Source organism: Mercurialis annua, linkage group LG1-X (genome assembly GCF_937616625.2).
Source record: "Mercurialis annua linkage group LG1-X, ddMerAnnu1.2, whole genome shotgun sequence".
Lineage (NCBI taxonomy): Eukaryota > Viridiplantae > Streptophyta > Magnoliopsida > Malpighiales > Euphorbiaceae > Mercurialis > Mercurialis annua.
Window position 1 is genome coordinate 49,639,376 of NC_065570.1, and position 18,296 is coordinate 49,657,671.

The following is an 18,296-nucleotide window of genomic DNA, read 5'->3' on the forward strand; positions in this document are numbered from 1 at the left end:
CTTCACGAGTTAGCCCATATAAAAACTTTCAAAGAGGCAACCGACTTGAATGGGGTACCCATGCCCAGAACTTGTGTCCAAACATTCCTTTTGATTATCGGAAACAGTATACCTCAACTATTTTTTGACTTATATTACTTTTTTGTTTTATAAACACTCTTAATTCTCAAATTTTACTTTCATGTATGGATTTTGTTTTTTGTGATTTTATTCAAGTCTTTTAACACGGTGTATTTCTTTTTTCTTTCCAGTGAACAACCTAAATTTGGGCAAACAATAAATGAAAACAATCATTCCCATCCCCATTCTGATTCCGATTCCGATTCTCATTCTCAACCTTGAACCAAACGGCCCCTAAGAAGAAAACTATTGGCCGAAAACATGCTTTGACATCAACTCTGGTTCTCGAGGTTACTACATTTTGGGTCCCCGAGGCTACCACATATTAGGTTCTTGGGGTAGAAGAAAACGCTGAGGACACCCTTCAAGGCGGAGTAGCCTTACTGCCCCTCCAATTGTGCTACCATAGGGAACTTCCGTTCTCGGGGAGACTAACATTCTTCGGGTTAGTCCTTATCCACCTGTTCCACCTATTAATGGAGGGGGGGGGGGTCCGGTGATCCATTTAGACTCATCCAATAATGCGGATGGCCCGATAGGCGCTACCAAAAAGCGCCCAACTAAGATGCCTCGAGTGGAGTCCTAGGATGATGGGTTGTCTTTCGGGTCATCCTGCACTACTGGTAATGCTGTCATTACACCTCAAAGTTTTTCTAAGTGGGTGACGATACGTCACCCCGGTACCTCTTTGACATTAACAATCTGTTGATTGCTGGCGAGGTTGTCCGAGTTACTACTTTGCCCGACGACATAGCTCAGTACGACCATTTTAAGCCGGAAGATCTCTGTCTCTACTCGGCTGCATTAGCTCTTCAGATATTTTGCTTTCTTATGATTTCATTATCGCTATTATTTCCATTTCCTATGTTTTTAACAAGTTTCTTGTTTTGGACAAGTTTCTTGTTTTGGGTCATATAGACTCAGCTGATTCTACATTGAAAAACGAGTTTGACAACATTGGTCTACACACATACGATAAGTGTCGTTGGAATTTTTTACCATTACCACATTCTCTAACTATCGGGGTAATATATCTCCCTAATCACCTTCGCCTATTTTAGTGTCCTGACTTTTTCCACAATCGCAAACTGCTTTTTGGATGAATGACGTCTTTTCTTTTGCATCACCAGTTCGGCATCGCCTGCTATGTTTAGGCGATGGCAGATGATCTCTAGTTCAACACCAACTAATTCATCTATGGTCTAAGTAAAAGATCCTCTGAGGCCTTAGAGTGTTTCTGCAAGAGATTTACAAACATCATCTTCTAGTTCATCTCCGACTCTAATCTCCTTTCTAGGAAATAGCTCCATGAACCTTTCCAAGAAATAGCTCCATGAACCTTCTATGGAGGTTCAGCTGTCAGGATTGGTAAAGTAACATGAACCTTCTCAAGAGTCGAGAAGTATGCTTCTCGAGCTAACTTCGAGCATCCTCTTACTTCAGCTTCGTCCTCTGAAGTTGGGGTCTTCATCAATAGGTATCACATGTAAATAGAGGCACAAGTGTCATACAAGAGAGGTCTTCCAAAGATGGCATTGTAGGCGAAGCCCATATTAATCACTATGAATTCTGTTCGAACTTCCTTGAATATTTCGCCATCGCCTAACTGGACGTCTACCTCAAGTAATTGTTCAAATTGCAGTGATTTGCCTCCAAGTCCCACCAATGGGGTAGAGACCCGAATCAAATCCTCCTTTTCAACCCTACTCTATAGAAATTCCATTGTCATTATGCTAACCGAGCTTCCAGTGTCAACCAACATTTTAGAGACCTCAAAGTTGTTTAGCTTTCCTGTTACAACTAATGCATCCTCATGTGGGAGAGCCAGCCCCTGGCCATCCATTCCTGAAAAGGATATGCTTCCAAACTTTCTCACATATGGCGTTCCTTGTTATGTTATTATCACCTCCCATGGTTCCTCCTATGATAAAGTTTACTATGTCTGCTGGTTTAAATCTCGGTCTCCTTGGGGAATCATCGTGATTCATGACATCCTTTCTTACTCTCTTTCGATCATTCTCTGGATTTTTGGCTTCGCCGTCCCTTTTAATAAACTGGAAAAGTGAGCCTCTTTTAATGAGCTTCTCTATCTCCTCTTTTAGGTGACAATATTCACCAGTGGTATGCCAATTATCTTTATGGAATTCACAATACTTGTTGTTGTCCCTCTTATGTGTTATGGCGGAGTTCATCTTCTTTTTTCATCTCACTTTTCTCGGTTATCTTTCACCTAAAATAACACGTTGGTTCTTGTGGTGTTCAAGGGGCTGTATCATCTCTCCTAATCATGTTTTCGTTTGTCTTTGGATCTATCGTTTAACTTCTCTCCTTATCTTCTCTCTAAGGAGGAACTCTATTCACTCCTCCCTTCATACTTGCTGACGATCTCCCTTTGCCCGACGTCCACCCTAATCTGTGTATGTGAAATAGTCATCAAGGTGGTGAACAATTTTGGAGATTTTTCCAGAAGCTCCTTTCTTAGATAAGAATTCGTGATACCATTCAGCATCGTCATGTAAGCAATTTCTTGACTCAGATCTTTATCTGCATCGCCTCCTTGTTGAATCTTTCCACATACTTTCTTAGCGTCTCACTATCTCTCTGCACGATCGCCTATAGATCCGTTGATAACTTCTTATAGGGGATGCACACTACGAACCTCGCCTGAAACAGTCCATAAAATTACTTAAAAGTGAGTACCAAAACCGAATTGAGGCCTTTGTACCACTCTTGTACTAATCCTTTCAAAGTGATGGGAAAGGGCTTACATAGGACATGGTCCAAGTTACTCTGAACATCGATCACCGCCTAAATTTGTGAACATGGATTTTGGGACACCCAGTGCCACCGCATGACTTCAAATTTGGAGGACATTTGAACTTCACCGGAAATTCATGGGCAATGATAAAATCCGCCAAGGGTGAATTGCTGCGCAGTTACATCATCACATCTTATTCCTGGCCGACTCATAACTTGGTGTACATTTTCCTCCAGATGTTCTTCTTTTCCTTTAGAATTGGGTTTTCCCCCCATCCAAGGTTTGTCATATGGGATGGATATCGACGTGTTCTGCTCAGCTGCCGATTCTCCCGGGGGTTGTTTGACATGCATCGACTTCTTTCCTCTATCCACCAGGGGTGGCTGAATTCTGTCCAGGTGGCTTTTTCTGGGGCCGAAGCTTCTGAATGCTTTGACATTGTTTGTTTGGTATCCTTCAAGAGACCAGTGATCTCTATGAAGGCTTTGAACACGTCTTGGTAATTGGCTCCTTCACTATCATTCCTTTTGGAACTTAACTTACAGATTCGCTCGTCTGGTAGGTTATGGGTCGCTTGTCTCCCCTTCTTCACTTATGGGAGGAAATAAGTTCAGCACTAATGGCCCTTCTCCTACTACTCCATCGTTGACTGGAGGTGGTACATCATCTCCGGGGATCCATCACAAAATAACAAGTTTGAAAGAAACCTGAAAAGAAAACTAGAACAATAAGCTCTACGCTCACCACACCAAATGATACAAGTGAAAAACTTCGAGATCGCTTCTTGAGCTCTTCCTACACAAAGGATAAAGTAAGTTCAAAGGACCTTACGACGGTATTTCTTGAAAGCCGCTCTGATACTTAAGCCAGTCAGAGTTTTTGGTAGATAATAAGGTGATAAGTATTTAGGGCTAAGAGAACGGAAACCTTCATAAGCATCGGTAAAATTATATTTATAGGTATTTTCATGGCCAGTTATCTTGTTCAGGATCGTGACTTGTGCCCACGATCTTCATTTGATACAAGACAGCGTTTCCCGAGGAATCCGCTTGGTGGGAGAGGGGAACATGTGTGCCTCTCTACTTCGTTCCCCTGGCGAAGTCTAGATAGTGAAGGACGAAGCCTCCATATGAGCTGAGGAGAACCTGGATATAGGGCGGTCTTAAGACCTTAAGGCGATCCAGGTAAGAAGGCAAAGCCTGAGGTTTTGACCTTTCTGGGTCGGTATCAAATATATTGTTCCAAATTATAGAATATTTTACACTAATGGACCTTCTTTAATGATATTATATGCATTATATTTTTAAGGGATAACTATAAATTAAATCATGAATTTTAGCGTATTTTATACTTTTAAAACAAATTTTTAATAGTGTCAATTTAAAACACAAACTGATGTAGACACCTGTTTTTCGGACAGGTAAAAAGTGATAAAGAACTGAAGCGTCCAATGATGAAGCGTCCAAGGTGGCACACAAACCCTAAAAAATACTAAGCAGAATTCGGCCACCACCCTAGAATAGAAATCCGAAAATCACAACACACACACACACACAAAAAAAATTCAGTCCTGAAACACCCTAGTACGTGTTAATTCTCCAAGAACGCAGCGCAAGCACCAGATTTGAAGCCGGATTCCACATCCACTTCGTTGGCAAACGAGCCAAGGACTCAGACCAATAATTCTGAGGACCCTCTTATTATGTTCCTTTGATTTTCCATAAATAAGTGTAAAATTGCCATGATTGCTGTAATTATGTGCTTAGGATGCATGTTTAGGTAGTTTCAATACTTTTTCCATTAAAATTGTAATGTTAACTAAATCGATGCTTTCAATAAATTGCCATGATATTTGATGATAGACATGTTAAATTGCTCTAATTAATAATGTTTAAGCTCAAATACATAAATGCAGTTAATTTAGAGCTCTTAAAATGCATGTTTCTAGGAGATTTTTAGCTCGTTTTGCCATGAAAACTTGAAATTTGTACTTGCTGCCTAGAAAATAAATTTGTTTAAATGAGCTTTAAACACTTCAATTATGCCATATTTGGATTCCTTGTTCGATTTGATGCGGTTTTGACTACTTTTGCATAAAAAACGGAGCTGAAACGAGTGAGAACGACCAAAAGACGAATCCCCGGACCTGCTGCCATCGCACCGCCGCCGTCATCGCTGTTGGCGCCGCCGCCAACCACAACTGGCGGAGCCGCCACTCCAACCTGCCGGCGCCCCCAACTCTTCTTTGCGCCGTGTTCTCGATGAATCCAGTTTCCAGATTGACTCCCAGATCTTCCAGACGACTCCCAGATCTTCAAATTAGGTTTCCGGACTCGTTTGAACTCGGAATTAGATTCTGTTTAGATCCAGATTTATTGTTTTTCGTGTACCTTATGTTTCTGCCAACGGGCTAAGCCCGGTGTAAAACGGCCTCAGAGTCCAAATATGTAACATAGTGTATAAACCGGGCCCACGAGCCCGAGGCCCAGCAAATCCGCAACTTCCAGAGCCGATTCCGGGCTAACCTAAACTTGGAATCGACTCCGGATCAACGAGACGCACAACTCCCGTGATCTGACCGAGAGCCCATTCTGACCAGACCGATGGTCAAAACCCGCACGAGTGCAAGGCACTAAAAGTCAACGAGGTTTAAAAGTATCTCTAACCTCGTATGTATATCCAACTGCCCCTGAGCATGCTAGCACTGTTTACTGCTTTCCAAAAGTATCCAAATCAAATAATAACCGATTAAAGGACTAATCACCTAAAATTGGCCCATTAATGCAATTCCAGCCCATCACCTAGACATCGTAGGACTATTGCAAAAATATAGTAACGGTTGTATAGATTTTTCAAGACTCACCTACTAAATCAATCAAATAACGTTTATACATCCGGTTTTAGGCTTTGTGCATGTAATCAATCCAGACCAGTCAGACTTATGCCCATTTACTAGAAACCTCTAAGGTTCGATGTATGCTTAGGAGTACCTGTTACTTGCCTCAAATGTCAGTCCAGATCGAGTCATATACGCGTCAAACATGTTTACTGCTTTCATACATGTTTATTTACAACTTTCATATCCTGTGAACTGCATATATTGTTGAGATGAGATATAATACGAATATGTCCAGTAAATAAAGCCGGTAACCGATAAGTCAAGCACAAGAGTCTCGGGGAGGTCCACGAACCCTAGTCTTTGGTCCGATACACGATATTCTTACCGGAGGCGAGTAAGGCTATCTAGTCGGTTAGAAGGTATTTCCTAGTTGAACTAGGTGGCGACTCCATTTTTCAAAACATTTCCAAATCGAGAAGTTAGCCATAAGCCTTGGGAGAGCGGCCCCCGAACCCCCCTCCGCTCACAACTGCTAACTGAATAATTTTTTGAAAAAATTTACTGACATGGACGTTGGAACAGTATCAATAATAATTTAAATTTCAACACCAAAATTAATATTTTTAATTGAAAAGTTGCTCGACATTTTAAATTATAAAAAAGTTAAAATTCTTATTTTATATTTAAAATTTAAAAATTTGTATGAGAATTACAAAATACTTTAAAATGCACGATCTGTTTTGAAACTAATCTTATTTTCTAATATATGGTGTTATGCTTCTTCATGCAAGGAATTGGACAAGTTTGAGCCTAGTCTAGAATTTAAGAAAGTTTAAGCTAAATTTCAATGGCTAAATCCATCTAGAGGCCCTTATACTATATCATTTTTGTTTAAAAAGCCCTTGTACTATTTTTTTATTCTTCAGGTCATTCTACTTACATAATTTTTGATTTTCAGGTTCTTTTTTAGTTTTCTCTAGTCCCTCTACTTACAATTTTTTTGTTCCTCCAGTCCCTAAAAAGGACCTGAAAATCGGAATTTTGCCAAGTACAGGGACCTGAAGAACAAAAAAATAGTACAAGGGCTTTTTGAACATAAATGATATAGTATAAGGGCCTCTAGATAGGTTTAGCCAATTTCAATTTAACTTGAATTCAAAATAGATAATTTTTTTACTATTCAATTTTTATCTAAGAGTCAAAGTTATACATGTTTACAGACATATATCCATTTCTAAAACAAAAAATTAAAATCATTCATATATAATTTTAATCTGCTATGGTTTAAGATAGATGATCTAGATAGACCGATTAAATACTTAAACCAATGAACATGCCTCATCTCTAACTATAGATAATGATAAAATAAGAATTCTATTAAAAAGAAGTCTCGAGTTCAAGTCATCAATAGAAATACTTTTAAAAGAGCTTTTTCAGTCTAATGGATTTTATTTGGTTTTATCCGAATTAGTCTAGATAATGCCTCGATAAGAAAAAGTATATAGGCTATAGTTGATCGTTCAAGAAATTTAGAATTATATCGTAACTGGTTAAGTAGAATAAACTGAAAAATTGAGTAAATCAACACATAAAAAAAACACATAAATAATCAAAATTCATTATTGGACTTTTTATATAAAATATTGTTTTTCTACAATATTTATTTTTATACTATTCTTTTAAAATCTTTACATTTCATACTAATCTTTTTTTATATACTACTTTTTTATAACTTTATTTTCTATACTAACTCTCATTTTCCAATATTTTATTTCATTATTTTTAATTTTTTTCCACCATTATATTTCTGCACTTAATATTTATCATATATTTTAATTTTGTTTTTTATTTTTTTGACTTTTTTTAAATTTTGACTTCTTTTGATTATTGACATTTTTCGACAGTTTTAATATCAACATAACATCAACATAATATCAATAACATTTAATAAACTATATAAAATTAGTTTTTAAATCTTGTTTTATACTAATTTTTACTTTTCAATATTATATTATTTTAATTTAATTTATATCTTGCTATTTTATTTCACATATAGTGTGCTCTTTTTCGTTAATGCTAAAATCAACTAAATATCAATACAAGACCAGCATTATAACATTACAATAATTCAACATCATTATCGGCTTCTTCATCAATGCTAAAACCAACAAAATATCAACGGAAAATTAACACAATATAAACACAATATCAATACTGTAACATTACAATAATTCAACATTATTATTTGTATTCTTTCCAATACTAACATATCATTATCTAGTTTCAGTTTAATTTTTAATTTTAGTTTATTTCACAGACAATATTATCTTATTTGTCAATGTTAAAATCAAGAAAATATCAATTGATTATAAATATAATATCAACATAAAATCAACAACATTGTAACATTATAATTTAATTCATCAATCAACCTTTATCAATTAATCATGCTGCAAAATAAAAAATACAGAAATACAACCAAACACAATAAAAATGCAGAAATAACATATTTTTATTCCGTTATATCACAAAATTATTTCATATAACATGAAAAGATAATATTTATACATGTCTAATGATGAGAAAATATTGTTATGTAAAAAAAGTAAAAAACAATTAAATATCTGAAATGAAGAAGAAGAAGAAAAGAGAGACAATAAACTTCAGATATGATGGAATGATTTCGAGCGGTGAGACAAAGGTGAAACGACGAGGACGAAGCGCGGAGAATAGATCTAAAGATGCCGATTTATTGAATTGAAAGTGAATGGAGATGATGATGGAGAAAAAAAAGAAGTGTGAGAATGTGAGTTGAAAGAGAGGAGAGAAAAATATGAGAAAAGAAAAAATTATTGTAATTATGAGAGTTTATTTGAGAGAAGGGGTATACATGTGAACAGTATAAAAGATATAATGTGATCCATGTACCGGATTTTAAAGATACAAAAATTAGACCTATATAAAAAAAAGTTAAAAAAGAGTTGGTTATTTGTGTACAAACCCCTTAGTTATTATTGAACCTCATGCCTCTACAATCCACAAGCTCGGTTTCAGTTAGTGTTGGCCCAATTGAAAGAAAATGTGGCATGTATTTGGGTAAGCCCATCATATTGTTTTGGGATGTTTACAGAAAATACCTAAGACTAGGGCTCTACACATTTTAGATTAACCTACCCAAACCAAATAAAAGAATTCAACCCAAATTGATAATTTTATTTCAGCATTAGCCAGAAAACTATCTAAAAGAAATCACTTAATTTTAACGCTCAAATCAAAAAAGTTAATACTATCTAAAAAAACAATTTTTTTCTTTACATTTTACATATTTATTTTTATTATAAAAAATATATTGTAGATATATATTTAATATCACAAAAATAAAATACTGACATATATTTGATCTCTTATAAGGAGTATATAAAGCGAAAAGTTTTAGTTTCTGAATTGACGTCTAAGGTACTAAATGAAACTTTTTAAAACATATATCTAAAAATTCATAATCCAGCTAAGTATGTCTCTGTCCGGGCTAGAGAGCCAGTAGCCTCGGCCAGCTGGATATGATATTGATTTTTACGGCGGGTCTTGAATTACTAAATTTGACCAATGAAAAGAGAAATGTGTTTAGAAAATGAGTTTGAAACGCTGGGCCTGGAGTTTATGAATTCGGTCAATAATATTGTGAAAAGAGTTTTAAAATATTTATGAAATGAATACGAGATAAAGACTTCTGAAAACGAGTTAGATCGATAATCAGTTAACGAGAAACGATAAGAAATGATAAGAGATAGTGAATAATAATATATGTTTTTATAAGTAATGTAACTAGTTTGTGTCTAAAGTCAACTCTAGAGTTAAGTTATTTTCATTGTACAGTTTTTAATGTACAATTACGTATATATCCAATGATCTCAAGGCCATATGATCAGAGCAGCAGCAACACTAAAGAAGTAGAAATGAGTTTTGTTTTTGGGAATAGCAGTTGACTGTTAGTTTGTACATTTACTTTTAAATATTTAAAAGAGCATTGCTTTATGTTATCAAATGTATTACAAACCGCATTGCATTCGATGATTTGAAATCGATATAGAACCGATGATATGTGCTCCGCATTGCATTATATGGTTTGAAATCGATATAGAACCGATGATATGTGCTCCCTGTTGGGCGGCGATAGGGCTGTATGCGCACAAATAAATGATCTGAATATTTGAGTAAATGAATATAGTGATAAAGGTGGAATATTATATAGTATATACGAGATTAACTCGGTAGAGCTGTGAATCACTTAGAATCCATATCTAGTGAGTAACTCGGTTAAGTGATTCTCTTAAGACTGGGATTTAAGTTGAGCTATCTCTCGGGACTCGCAACTTGAGATTAATAATTGGGCGACGGTTAACTCGGTAGAGCTGTAATTCTATTAGGACAGTACCATATGGAATTCAAAGATTTTATAGAAGTATATGTGTATATGAAATTATTATCGAATTGAGGACTAGGATTCCATTCGGTATCCCTATCTGACTGCATTGCATTTAATTATTTAACATGTAATTTTGGTTTTATTTTATATTCATTAGTAATTTTATGACCTCAATTTCAACTAATCCGTTGTTTTCTACATTTTCAAGTTTATAGCGTTTTTCGGAAACAGACTTTCACACCTTTCTTCCGGAAGTGTGACGTTTTGGAAATGTCAATGTTAACAAAAGTTTAAATCTAGCATTGCAGTAGACTAGACGTTTATATGATTGTCTAACTGTAGACTTAGTTTATGAGTCTTAAACTCTGATTTTAGAATTGTACTATAATGTGTATATGGTTAGGATGCTATCTGTAGTTTGAAAGGAATACTTGTATTTATACAGGGTGACAGTAGTGCTCTTTTAACAGGTTGTGTTTGAGCTATTTTTCAAATATTATATTGCAAATTTTTCCAAAATCGTCTTGGATGCTGCACTGTTATGTAATATTTTTAAAATAAAAAATTTATAATAAACTTTCAGCTTTACTACGGGTTTCAGAGCTATCACTCCCATTTTCTAGTGGTGGTCTCGATTCAAAAATTTGAGTCTTGACAAGAGATATAGGATTAAAAGGAACCAATGGGATTTTTTGGATTAAAAAATCGGAAAAAGCAGTGAAGAAGAATTGTATTAGATGTAAAGAATTGGGCAAGTAATAAATAGTAAAAAATATTGAAAATAAATGGAAAATACCAATCTGGCAAGAAAAGAAATAAAGGCCAACATTCAGTGGTTTCTTGCCATTGTATACGTCTTTTATGTATACTGACTCTCTACCAAACCCAACAATGTGTACCTTTTGTTACTTATTGCTGCATTTAATCTTCTTCAGTTTACAGCCTAAAAGATACTCCAACATTCAATTAATGCATACAAAAAGAAACTGACTTCCTATTGCAATTTGATGTAATAAATTGAGTATTAATACTTTATTCGACTTAAAGTAATAGGCGGTATTATTTTAGATTTTAAATTCTTAATATTAAAATTTTATTTTAATAATTAAAAATTATTTTTAAAATATTATATAAATCCTTATTAATTTAGTAAATATGCTAAAAATATGCTTAAAATACAAAATTATTATTTAATTAAATAAATAATAATCTTATCATTTTTATAACCAATTTGTTTTATATCAACAGATAAGTTTTTGATTATTTATATTTATCTTAAACTAATTACTCCCTCCGTAATATAATATTTGTCGCATTGGGTTTTTGATACAAAAACTAAGAAAACAATTTATATGCCTTAATTTATAGACACTTTTACTATGTTAACTCTACATTGAAACTTGGTTACATTTATGACTACCATTTTTATTTGTTTTATTGTATTTTTTTTAATAAATCAATGGTGAGAAAATATGAAAAATAGCAATTAATACTCTCTTAATATTCTAAAGTGACAAATATTATGGACCAAATCAATTTTTCAAATGCGACAAATATTATGAACCGGAGTTTACATAGGTGTATATAAATGTGAACAGATATATATATATATATATATATATATATATATATATATATATATATATATATATATATATATATATTTGTAATTAAGGTTAGAGATAAGATCATATATCATATAAATTCACTACCTATACACATTTTAATAATTTAATCACGATTATAAAATTTATTACATTTGTATGGTAATTTTTATTTCTGTTTCAAAATTTAGTGAAAATGAAAAATAAATGGTTATCTTAAGAAAATAAATATGTATAACAATTTTGTATATCTGATTTGGTTTCCCTCGTGTATTCTAATACCGACTGATCCCTCCAAAGTACGTTCACCATCGAAATCTCCTTCTTATGAAGCTTTTAAATTTTTGTCATAATTCTTCATTCATGTAATACCGCATGTTTTTCTGACTTGTTCCGATGAACTTTCTGATGTGTTTTGGGTTGATCTTTAATGGTTTGGTTCTTTGAAAGCTTTGTTTGGTGTATATAACCTTTGTATTGATATTAGGTCTTGTTTTCGACTTCATTTAAGATTGGTTCGGATTGTTTTTTGCATTGTGACACCTCGTTGAGCCTTATTTGTATCTTGTATGTGTCGCATGTGTCGAATGGGTATTTGATGTTGATTTGATTCGTTTTCGGGTAATTATGGTAGATGTGTTTGATCACTTTTCAAATCTGTCATGCTTTATTAAAATATCCATATCTCCCAATTACAGTGTCAAATCGGGCCGCCATTCGGATGTTCCTAAGAGGATTTTATAAAATCTGGTCGGTCGGATCATTTTTTTGTTGAGTTCGCGGGCGCGAACTATTGTTAGCGGGCACGAACTGACACTATTGAGTTCGCGGGCACGAACTATCACAAGGTATTGTAAATACAAATTGCATAAACAGAAACAAAGTAATCATCCAACCTGAAACACACATCAAAACAAACAAACTATCTGATCCGATCAAACCCTAATCTTAAACTTATTGCATTTCGTATCTGTATCACATTCGTATCATATCCATCTCATATTATTTAACCTCATCCATTTGACATCGATAACAAAGACAACCGATGTAACCTTAACACTTGACATATATAGCGAAGTCAACTGATGACATCGATTGTAAAGCCAACTGATGTATCCTATACGTCTGACATCGATAGCAAAGCCAACCGATGTGTACTTTTCACATCACAACTATTTATACTATATCAAACCGAATTAATTCAAGTTGTATGGTCCCAAGGTAATTCCATCGAGTTAACCGCTACCAACGCTTAATCCTAAGTTGAGAGTTCCGAGAACATTACACCAGGTTAACTCATGTTACTTCTTATACCCAAGGTGTGAGTCCCAAGATAGTTCCACCGAATTAACCTCGTAACTTTTATTCACACTCCTCATTTCCATTCCACAAATATAACTAATGAGCTCATATCAAAAATTTATAACTATAACCATCTAGTCTCTTACAACACCGGTAATCACACAATCTTGATTCACGCCCAATAGGTAGCTCGTTTCTTTGGAATTCTATGGCAAACATCACATTTTACAAACAACTATTACATCACAAACATCGTGTCAAAACCATGTCGTATCCAATGCATTCAAATTAATCATACTAGCAACACACCAATCAACTTATAAATACAATATACAAAGTAATAGCAAGCTCCAAAAAAATGCGCAATCGCAGTATAATCTTCATCACTAGATTGCTCCTTGAGGTCACACCGACTCCAACGCTGACTCCCTCGATATAGGCGGGTCTAACACAATACGGCTAAGTTAATAATCTTTACTACAATAACCATGCGTAACTCTAGAACTCTGACACGCGACATCCAAAACACAAAAACACGCAAGACAACGCCAAAAAACATCACTCATAAAAACACATAATTCGTGTGAAATCATAAAATGCCAAAAAAGCTTTTCGAAGCAAAACTATCCAAAATGATATTTTATTTTATAATAAAATATTTTAAATAAAACAGCCCCAAAAGCAATTATTTTCCAAAATAGTTAAATTACATTTTAATCCCCAAACTTTATAAAAACGCACTTTAGTGCCTAATATTTAAATTCGACAACAATTACCGTAATCAAATCACATACTAAAAATTCGTATTTAAAATATAACATCAGACCCTAAGACACTCATAATTCCAAATTTGACAGAAATAATGTTTGGCCTGTCGAATTGCCAAAAATGCAATATGGTCCCTAAACTTACGATTTCGCCAAATTGCAATTAAACTCAACCAAATTCCGTATACTCATCAAATTCATACACATCTTCATGTATGTCTTAATTTCCATAAATAAATGGATGATCCATATACACGCAATCCATCAAAATTAGTAACAACAATTAATCTACCTTTGCATGTCAATTTTAGGCATAAAATCATCAAAAATTAAAATAAATTAAACACCCATCAAAACTCACCAAATTTGGAAATTCTTCAATGGGTTTGTTTTTATATTGATACAGGTCAAAACTTTCGAGGTCGCCTCTTCTGTATTTCATGCACAGGTAACAATATAAGCTCAAAGGACCTCAGTCTGGTGTTGCCTGAAATCCGCACTGATACTTAGGTCAATAAGGGTTTTCTGGTAGGTAAATGAATGTATATGTATTTTGAGTCTAAATGATGATTACCCCCTCAAGCACCGATAGGCCTCTATTTTTATGGTCCCTCACACTAGAAAAAAAGAGATGTAAGGGGACCATAAAAATGGTCTTCTATTCTTAAAAAAATGGTCCTCTAATGTTTTGGGGACAATAAAGTTGGTCCCCATACTTCGTCCCTATTGCCTCCATCCCCAATTCATTAGGGGACGAAAAGAGAAAAGTTGTCCCCATTCCAGGGAGGATTGTTGTCCCTAACTGTGGGGACGAAAGTCATCCCCTTATATAAGGACGACTTTCATCCCCATTGAGTAGGAACGACTTTCGTCCCCATTGAACACGGACGACTTTTGTCCCCATTGAATATGCGGACGACTTTGGTCCCCATTTAATAGGATGATTTTCGTTCATATTTAGTCGGACGAATTTCGGTTTCCTTTTGATACAAACCATTTACATAAATTTAATAAAAACACAATAATGAAAACAATAATCCATTGATTTTAAAATTATGTCCAACATAAGAAAAGTACATTGCTGAGTTCAAAAAAGAAGAAGTACGTAGCTAAAAATTAATCCATTAAAACTTATTTAAAAAAAATTAAAAGTACTAAGATAATAATGTATACACAATGCAAAAAATAATATTAGCTTGCTGAGAAGTCTTCATGAAAATGAATGATATTCTTTTGCCTGATTACACATCGTCCTGTAAAGAAATTTAAAAATAAAAATTAATAAAATTAAATTTAAAAGTGATACCTAATATGATCTAACAAAATGCAATTGTGTATTGCATTTAACCAATATATAATCATTGTGGGAATAATATTTGAAGAATTCAGCTGACAATTTTATAGAACAAAAAATTGAAAATGTTCTGTTCTACTTGGATAGTTCTATATCAAAATGAGGCAATAAATCTGAATAGGCCAAAATATACTGTAGCACGTAAAAGCTATGGGAAGAAAGACAAAGACATAAAGCATATTAAGACAACAAGAATCATCAATTAAGATTGAGTTTCAAATGTAAATTTTCTGAAACTAACATTATGAAGTTTTTTTAATAGCTCACCTTTAGATTCTGAGCTAGGAACCATCCCGAATCCACCATCATATGACCGAAATAGAGAGACTGTAAAATAATCTAAAACAAAAAAGATTAAAACTTACAAAATGAAAAATCAAACATACTTGGTATTTTAAGATGTCATCATTTGCATTCTCCTTGTCCATCTCACTCCAATTTTCCAACATATAATATATAGATGGCCGCTGATACATATTATTTGAGTCAAATGAATATATAAATTTAGCTTAGAGAACCTTATTAAGGTACAAGATAGGTTTTTTTCTATCATTATTACTACCTACACAGTATATGAATCAAAAAATTCTCTCAATATGGATATGAATTTAATTGGAGAACAATGATAAGAAGATAAGACATATACACAATGCATTAACCTAGAGAGTCTGTTAGTAACAACTCAAGTATGGAAAAGAATGAAAAGTCAGCTTCTAAGAAATAATTAGAGTCCAAAGAAAAAAAAAAGCTTATCTGCCATCATGTTGCTGCAGGTTACTAATTGACTTAGAATTGAGAATTGGCAAATTATAGAAACCAAGCAATGGCACAATATGAGCTTGTCAAATGACTATGATTGTGAATTGAAACCTACAAGCATATCAAACTAGAGAAAATGATGAAAAGACATGAAGCTACAAGAACAAACATAATTATAAAATAATAGCTCAACTATGCAATACCACATTACGAGTTGAAGGGAACCGAGAGGATGGAGAACCTTGAAATCGATAAAAGTATCCTTCAACAAAGAAAAAACTCATCATCAATTCTTTAGATTCAATATAAAGTGAATGATCAGTATATTGCTTTTAACCAATGTGTGAAAAGTTAAAGCAATCAAAATTGACACTAGAAAATACAGCTTGTAAGTTGTAACTAATAACTAACTGAAGCATAAACCAAAATTTAAAATAATTCAGTTACCAATAAAACATAAATAAAATAATAGATAGCGAACCCTTAAGAACTTTTTCAAAGCATTTTAATTTTAAAAAAGAATACAAAGCACAACTTTATATTCAAAAGACCCACACCTTGAAGAGTAGCACGAATGAGTACATTCCAACACTTCTGGAAGAAGTAAATTTCACGGAGAGGTATTGATTATGGGTTGTAATGATTATTCAGAAACTAATCAAGAATATTATAAAATAAAATCATTAAACGCAAATCAATGTGCTGCTAGTTCTATAATCAGTACTGCAATTACATTAAGTTTAATTCAAAAAAGAAACAATTCAAAGATCAATTATTTCGTGCCCTAATTTCACCGTGAAACCCCAAAAAAAAAAGGTAGAGAATTATTGCTAGTAGCACCACAATGTATCAGATATAAAATTAGAATCACACTAAATAAAAGCAAAAAAAAAAAAAAAAACTTACCCAGATGAATTCGAGTAGAACATTTAAGCTTGGGTGAATGAACTTTTAGAATCTCATACTTTTGTCTATTTAGCCGGCGCAAGAAAAGAAAAAGTCTGTGGCTTTTTTGCTAGGTTGAATGTGTTTTGTCTCCTATTCTACTTGAATTACTATTTCATATAAAATCATAGGTAATTCACTATCTCCATCCCCAATAGTTGTATGATAAATGATTTGGAGACAACTTATCGATTAGTCCCCATTTTTATTGAGTTATAACTTTTAGGGACCATTTAAATATTATGGTCCCTAAATTTTGTCTCCTTTGATCTTGTTTTTTGTAGTGTCATGACCGGTTGTTTTCTGGGCAATCGTGGGTCTTGGCCACGATCTCTGGTTAGCATGAGGCCACGTTCTTCAACTATTCAGGATAGTGGGATAATGGAGATGACTTCATCGATCCGATACGTCGCCTATGGGGCGATGCACATGATAGTACTTAAGCGATGTCAATATGTTGACTTAGGGAGGACTAAGCTCAGGGCGGTATAAGATGTCACGGGCGACCTTAATTCAATAGACGGAGCCTGGGGTTCGGACATTTCTATGCCGGTATCAGATACTTTAAAAATTTCTCTTAAAAATTTCATTGTTTTTGGATAAGAATTGAAGAAGATATGGTTTTTACAATATTTTCAATGAATCTTGAACTAGAATTTAATAATTTCCAGCTTTGATCCAACATGCAATATACATTCGTGTTAATAAGTGTTCGAGGAGCGGGTTTCTATTTTTCTTGTCAAATGAAGAATTTGATGGAATAGTGGGGTTAGTGGGGGGTTTTAAATAGTGGTGGAAAAAGTCTACTTCAACTCAAACATAATTACTCTTTTAATTCAAATCTTTACTTATCATCCAAATCAATCTAAATTAATTTCGTAATTAAACGAAACTTTTACGATTATTTCTTAAGTAATAATTAATGGATTTTGGCATAATAAAAATTATTACGGGACCTTTATTTATTTTATTTTAATATTTCTTATTTCCAATCTTTAGTTATGATAATTCCGATCTAAATCGATAAAATTTCCGCTTTAACTTATCAAATACCGATAATAAAAATAGACGTTCCTTGGTTTAAATCTAAAATATTTTAATTTATTCTCGAACTCTTTAATTTAAACCATCACAAATTAGAAAACGTGACACTACTTAATAACCATAAAAATACAGGGTATTACAGAAGGGAACCCAAGCATAACCAAAATTTGAACGAGGCCATAAATTTCTAATAAGAAAATCATTAATAGTTTTCTTTTTAGATTCAGTTAACCCAATAAGAAATAAATTATATATTGTGACTAACTTTCAAACAAAAAAATTATTTCCTGCTATTCAACATACCGCCTCTACAATTTCAGCACTCAAAAGTAAGTGGCAAATACATAATAAAATAAAATAAACCTCGTGGCAGTTAAGCCT